At 43.5% G+C, this 7726-nt stretch overlaps 1 non-coding gene across 1 annotated transcript; it reads left to right on the top strand.

Moving 5' to 3' along the window:
- Window positions 1-3002: 3002 nt before the first annotated feature.
- On the top strand, window positions 3003-3074 carry trnaa-cgc (transfer RNA alanine (anticodon CGC)). The gene has a single exon. It is a non-coding gene; the product is annotated as a tRNA-Ala (tRNA).
- Window positions 3075-7726: the final 4652 nt, after the last annotated feature.

The raw sequence follows: 7726 nt of genomic DNA on the forward strand, positions 1-7726 counted from the left end.
TTCAGAGTGGGCAGGCCAGTGTGGGGGTGTCAAGAGGAGGAGAGGGTTCAAGTTGGGAGAGGGGGATCAGAAATAGTGGGCTCAGAAACAGAATCAATGGAAAAAGAATTCTGTGTCGTGATGGGCACAGGGGGTGAAGATAAGGCCCCTGCTGAGGACAGAATGTTCCACCCCAGAGAGAGGATAGTGCAATCACAGCAGGGTTAGAGCTGGTAGGGGGTTGAAGAGGATCAGGGAAAGTGGGTTGGGCAAAAGAGGGAGGATCAGACAAATAAGGGGGGGGGACAAAAGGTAGGAGGAGACGTGGGTGGTCGAAGAGTGGTAGTGGAAGCTGACCGAGCAATGGTGTGAGAGGTCAGGGTCTTGCAGGCAGCTGGAGGCAGGATCAGAGCTGGAAGTCGAGGGATCTACTGCAAAATTTGCAAATGGTATACCAAAATAAACAAATTAAATTCAGACATGGATCATTTGTTGGAGAGACCTTTTTCCAGTCTAAATACAAATATGCAGGTCATATAACTTAGTGTTAAACTGTTTTGTCTATGTAAGTTCTGAATTCAACCCACCTCTCTTTGAAGATAACTTATGAACCAAACATTCAATTCCCTGGTCCTGACCCATTCATCTTCACCATGGCTGTCCAGTCCCCATACACTCTATCCCCCATCAACAAAGCCATAAAGCTCTTGGATTCTTTCTCAACAAAAGACCCACCCAGTTCCTTTCCACTGCCACCCTCCCCCATCTGGCAAGACTGGTCCTCACCTTCAACAATTTCTCCTTCGGTTCCTCCTACTTTCTGTAAACACAAGAGGTAGTCGTAGGCACTCACATGGGCCCCATTCACAGTATGCCTGCCTTTTCATTGACTACGTGGAATAGTCCATGTACCAAGCCTTCCCTCGTAACGCTCTCCAACTCTGTCTGCGCTACATTGATGACTGCATCAGTGCTGCTTTTTGTTCCCATGCTGAGCTGATCGAAGAAAGTGAATCCATAGGTTGTGGGAACATTCGAGTGAGGTTATCCCCTCTGGTTCATGAGCCGGATGGTTGAGAGGTTATAACTGTTCCTGAACCTGGTGGTCTGAGTCCTGAGGCTCCTATACAATCTTTCTGGTGGCAGCAGTGAGAAGAGAGCATGATCTAGGTAATGGGGGTCCCTGATGATGGATGCTGCTTTCCTGTGACAACACTCCTTGTAGATGCACTCGGTGGTGGGGAGGGCTTTACCTGTAATGGATCTCTGGTTTCCTCCTCCTGAAGTCAGTAATCAGCTCCTTGGTCTTGTTGACATTGTGTAAGAGGTTGTTGTTATGATACCACTCAGCCAGATTTTCAATCTCCCTCCTATATGCTGATTCTTCACCACCTTTGACTCAGCCTACCACAGAGGCGTCATCAACAAACTTGAATATGGCATTGGAGCTGTGCCATCTTTAATGGGATCCCACCATCACACTCATCTTTACGTCCCCTCCACTCTCTGCTTTCCCCAGGGATTGCCTCTCCATGATTCCCTTGTCCACTCATCCCTCATCTTAATAAGCTGGTAAGGAAGGCGGGCTCTGTCGTGGGTAAAGTACTGGAGAGTTTAACATCGGTAGCTGAGCAAAGGGCGCTGAGTAGGCTACGGTCAATTATGGAAAACTCTGAACATCCTCTACATAGCACCATCCAGAGACAGAGAAGCAGTTTCAGCGACAGGTTACTATCGATGCAATGCTCCTCAGACAGGATGAAGAGGTCAATACTCCCCAATGCCATTAGGCTTTACAATTCAACCACCAGGACTTAAGAACTTTTTAAAAGCTATTATTAATGCTTTTTGAGATAGTGATTTAGATGCATATCATATTTTTTACTGAGTTAAGTATTGTATGTAATTAGTTTTGCTACAACAAGTGTATGGGACATTGGAAAAAAAGTTGAATTTCCCCATGGGGATGAATAAAGTATCTATCTATCTATCTATCTATCTCCACTAATCACCCTTTTGGCACATATCCCCGCAAGCAGGAGAAATGCTACATCTACCCATTCTATTCACCTCCTCCCTCACCTCCATTCAGGGCCCCAAACAATCCTTCCAGATGAGGCAACACTTCACCTGTGAATCTGCTGGTGTGCTCCGCTGTGTCCAGTGCTCATGATGCAGCCTCTTATACATCGGTGAAACCTGGTGTGAATTGCGGGTTGATTTGTCAGACCCCTCTGCTCCATCCGACAAAAGCAGAATTTCCACGTGGCCAAGCATTTTAATTCCTATCCCCATTCCCATTCTGGCATGTGGGTCCACGGGATTCTCTTTTGCCACAATGAGGCCACTCTCAGGGTGGAAGCTCATATTCCGTGTAAGTAAACTCCAACCTGATGGCATGAACATCATTTTCCCTTTCCAGTAATTTTACTTTTCCCCTCTCCTATTTCCCACTCTGGCCTCTTACCTTTTCTCCTCACCTGCCTATCACTTCACCCTGATGCCTCTCCCCCTTCCCCTTCTCCCGTAGTGCGCTCTCCTCTCCTATCAGATTGCTCCTGCTCCAGCCCTTTACTTTTCCCGCCCACCTGGCTTCAACCATCACCTACCTTGCCCTCCCTCCCCTGCCCCCCACTTTCTTAATTGGCGTCATCCCCCTCCCTTTCCTTGTCCTGTTGGAGGGTCTCGTCGACTGTTTATTCGTTTTCATAGTTGCTACTTCATATCGTGGATCCCAGGTTGGGAACCCCGTGTGTGTTGTTGTGCATTTCCAGCATCGGCAGAATTTCTTGAGTTTATGATTTCCGGGAGTTATTCGAAAGAGTTCTAAAGTTTAAGAGTTACTTTATAACTTTCTAAAGCTCCTGGTGGCACTGTTCCTATTTTTGCGAAGCAAGGGTACATTTTATTTTAAATTAATTAACGGATTGAAAAGGATGTTAAAAAGCAAGAAAAAAATAACAGAAGTTTTAACATATTCGAGGGCATTTATAAAGGGTGCGAAGAGCCATTAAAATATAGGAGGGGATGTAGCTCAGTGGTAGAGCGCATGCTTCGCATGTATGAGGTCCCGGGTTCAATCCCCGGCATCTCCACAGGTTTTACTAAAGGTACATACATTTCTTTAAAAAACGCGGTTTGGAGCGACCGATCCGTTTGTTTCCTGTAGTCGAAACCACTCAATGGTGTTTATAAAGAGTTGGTTACAATTTATTATTTGTAAAGGTATCTATTTTCTTTTCAGTAATCTAAGCCCAAATGACAAACACTATACAGTTTCGTTTCCTTTGGTGGTATTTTCATTGTGTGGAGTGTCTGTGTATACAGGGAAAAAAGAATAAAGTTAGGGCTAATAAGTGTCTTAAAGGCTCTGCAAGGTCTTTTATGAAGCAATCAATTATTTAACAATATGCACTGGAGTGGTAACAATTCCATTTTCAGTTCTGCATATCACCTTTTTGTTCTATGCTCTATCTCTGAACTCCTGTTCTAGCTTTGTGCCTTCTCCCCTCTCTCATCAGCCAGAAGATACAAAAGATTGAAACTACGTATCACCAGGTTCAGGGACAGCTTCTATTCTATTCTGCCGTTATCAGACTGTTGATTGCCTTTCTAGTACAGTAAGACAGACACTTATTGTACTGGGAACCTGGCAGATTGTGAGATGACCTCATAATCTACTCTTGCAAGTTATGGTCTACCCCTCTTCTGATCCCTGTAGCTGTTACACTTTATTCTGCATTGCTGTTCTCTTACCTTGTACTACCTCAATGCATGATGTAATTAATTGATCCATTTGAAAAGAATGCTTTTTTTCTCCAGATTCTCTGTCATATTTGCAACTGGTCTATATCATGCTCTTTCCTTTGCCAGTCTTCCACAACTCCACCAATCTTGGTATCATCCGCAAGCTTACTAACCCCCCCCCCCCCGGACTACAATTTCATCCAGGTCATTTACATGCATCAATAACAGTAGACAGAGGTCCCAACACAGATCCCTGCAGAACTCCGCTAATTACAGGCCTCCAGTTCGAATGAGTCCCTTCAACCACTACCCTCCATCTTCTCTGTGCAAACCAGTTGTGAATCCCAACTTGCCTCAGGCCCCATGCATCTTAATCTTCTGGATGAGCATCCCAAGAGGGACTTTGTGAAATGCCTTACTAAAATCCATGTACACGACATCCACCCATGTATCTCTCTCATCACTTTGTCAAAATTTTCTATTAAGTTGGTAAGGCGCAATCTGCCTTGTACAGGGCCATGCTGGCTCTCCCTAATTAGGCATGGGTTTCCAGATACTCATATATCCTCTCACTGAGAATATTCTCCAGCAACTTCACAACAACTCACCAATCTATAGTTCCCAGGATTATCTCTTATTCCCTTCTTAAATACAGGTACAACATAAGCCACTCACCAGTGCTCCCCTATGGCTGCAGGGGACATGGAGATGCCGTTTAAGGCTCCAGAAATCTGATCCCTTGCCTTCTTCAATAACCTGGCGAAAAACCCAACAGACCCTGGGGACATTTCCACCTTTATACTCATTAGGAGGGCCAACACTTCCTTCTCCTTGACCTCTAAACACCCTAAAGTGCTGATACGCTCAGCACTGATCTCCTGCTCCCCCACATCCACTTCCTTGGTAAATACTGAAGCAAAGTACTCATTAAGTCTTTCTCTCACAGTGTTCACATCCAAGCAAATGTTCCCCGCTTTATCCTTGAGCCTGTTAGACTGTCCTCCAAAAGGACCACATCCTCAGTGACCCAGAGAGCTCCAGTATGGTGGCTAGAGTCGGGTCTTTATGCTTTGGCTTTTGGTAGGATCATCCATGCCAGACAGGTCAAAGGGCAGAAGCTAGAGTAAGAATGGTAATTCCTCAGGAAAGGACATGTTTGGCATAGCTTTGTGGGCTGAAGAGCCTGTATTGTGCTGTAGGTTTTCTATGTTCTAAACATCGACTACTTTTTTCCATAGATACTGCCTGACCTGCTGAGTTCCTGCAGCATTTTGTGGGTGTTGCAAAAGAATATAAGTCAAGCTTTCCGCACTGTACCTTGGTACTTGTGACAATAATAAACCAATTCCAATTCATTTTCTCACAAAACTGTTGAATCCTTTTGGTTCCGTTTAAGTTTCACTAACTACAAACATTATGTTCCTTAGCTGCCCCTGTGTAACTAACTCATGCATAGCAATGATTTTCCCACAAGTGCATACGGTTCCCTTCAGTGTTCCCCCAGAACAGATTTCTTAGCCACTTCATTTAATGTATGATATTTCAGTTTTATGAATACCAGGCATGAAATTTTCAAAACTATCCCAATGTTTATGTTGCTGAAGCTACTTCCTAAACAGTAGTTCTCAGTGAAACACAGTACAGTAGAACTCCTATAATCTGGGCAACACACACAAAATGCTGGACGGATTCAGCAAGCCAGGCAGCATTTATGGAAAAGAGTACAGTCAACATTTCAGGCACTGGGGACCCTCTGGACTCTGATGGTGTTGGACTAGCAAATTTTCAGGACTACTGAATGCTACTCCTATTATTCCAACATGCTTGTTTCTTTTCTGGTAATATGGTGGACAGTGTTACAATAAATTTTTCAGTGAACTCAGTGAATTTAAAGGAAGCAGGAATCTGAGTTCTGGTGAGCTTAAAAGACCTGGTAAACAGAACCTGGTGAACTTCAGTTTGTAACTATTAGCAGGTGACACCCAGTCTTTCCAACTCCAGCTCCCATTGCACCTTCAGCCGGCAATCTTAGTCATGCACAACCAACACAGGCATAAGATGTCAACAGATAACAAGGTTTTGGTGTACTAATGAGTGAGCCAGATGCCAAACCATTGGGTCAGACAGCCCAGATCAAGGTCTCTTGAATTCAACTGTATAATTGTGCAATTTACTGACTCAAATAAAAACAAAACATATTGGAAATATTTAGCAGAATCAGTCATGCATCTTCTGTGAAGCACGAGAGAGAGAGAAAGTTAACATTTTAAGTTACTGATTAAAAACACAAAATGTTTTCCTTTCACCGAATGCACTTGACCTGCTGAGTCGTCCCTGCAATTATATTTCAATTTTCAAGTCACTTTTAATATACTAGGTCAGTTCATACAAAACAAATGTGAAACAGCACAGCTATACATGCTAATGTAATAATCATCCCTTCTTGATAATGTCACCTGAAAGGTATTAATGTTACTGCCAGAGTAACGAAGCGTGAGATCTTCCGGTGATACATTCCTCTCCATCTGCTAATCTAGTAGTAGCAAGGGGTAGGCGATTGCCAATCAGCTCGTAACAGAGTTCCTGCATCCCTTGAGATAACACAGAACTACAGAGTATGGTTCACACCCACATGGAACTGGTATATTTGTGAAAAAAAACAAGGTGGAACACAGTGGCATCGATTTTCTCATACTTTATATGGGGCTTACATGTGGTCTAAACCAATTATCTGCTGAATAGGCCTATTTCCCTCGAACAAGTGAGAATACAGGTATGAAATTAAGGACGGGTTTGATCATTTAAGCCTCCAGCATTATTTAGTGAAATTGTAGTTGATCTTCTATCTTAATTAAGTATGTTTAAAAAATTGAAGTATTAGAAAAAAGCCATATGCCTCTCCTCCATTAAAACTGGGGATGACTATCTTAAGTTTGCTTTTTCATAATTTTTTTGTACCCTAAAGCTCAAAAAAAAAGATTTTTGCCCTCAAATATGTGACCCATGGACCACCCACAGCGGAGGAGGACTACAAAATTCATAACCTAAATAAAACTCTTCCTTGTATTTTGTACAAGGTGCAGTTCAATTCAGATTCATTTTAGACATATAGTACAGTGCAAAAGTCTTAGGCACATATATATAACTAAGACTTTTGCACAATGCTATAGTAATTGTATTGCATTATAAGTATTGCATTATACTGCTGCTGCAAACAAAATAAAAGTAAATTTCATGACACATGTGAGCGATGATAAACCTGATTCTGATATGTGTCTCTGTTGTGGACTGAGAGTGGAAATGGGGCAGGGAGAGGGGAATCATGGTTGGGAAAAGGGAAAGGGAGACGGGAGGGTGCGGGAAGCACCAGAGACACATTCTGTAATGATCAATAAATCAATTGTTTGCCTGATTTATCAGGGTTCGCTGTGCCTGCACCCATGCCATCCCCCACCCCGGCACTCCTCCCATGCCACCCCTCCCACAGCACTCCACCTCGCCATTCCCAACATCCTTTGTTCCGAGATTTAGAATCTCACTTTCCGCTCCACATTGACAAACACAGTACTGTGCAAATATTTGAATCAGGAGCAGTACAAGCTACATAGCTCCTCAAGACTGTTCTATCAGGTAATAAGATCTTGACCAATCTAATCTTTATATTCTCAGCCACCCATGGTAATCTTCCATCCTCTTGCTTATCAAATATCTGACTTCTTCTACATTAAAATATTCAAGGAATCTATATCCATAACTGTTTAAAGAGAGTCTAAAGGCCTACAATAATCTGGCAGAGAGAAAAAAATCTCACCCCTCTCCTTCACCATTCCCCATCCCTTTTTCCCTCTCTCACCTGATCTCCTTGCCTGCCCATCGCCTCCCTCTGCTGGTCCTTCCCCACGCACCCCCCCCCTTCTTCCATGGTCTTCTGTTCTCTCCTATCAGACTCCCCCTTCTCCAGCCACCAATGAACTTCCCAGCGCGTTACTTTATCCTTCCC

Source organism: Hemitrygon akajei, chromosome 5, assembly GCF_048418815.1.
Source record: "Hemitrygon akajei chromosome 5, sHemAka1.3, whole genome shotgun sequence".
Taxonomy (NCBI): domain Eukaryota; kingdom Metazoa; phylum Chordata; class Chondrichthyes; order Myliobatiformes; family Dasyatidae; genus Hemitrygon; species Hemitrygon akajei.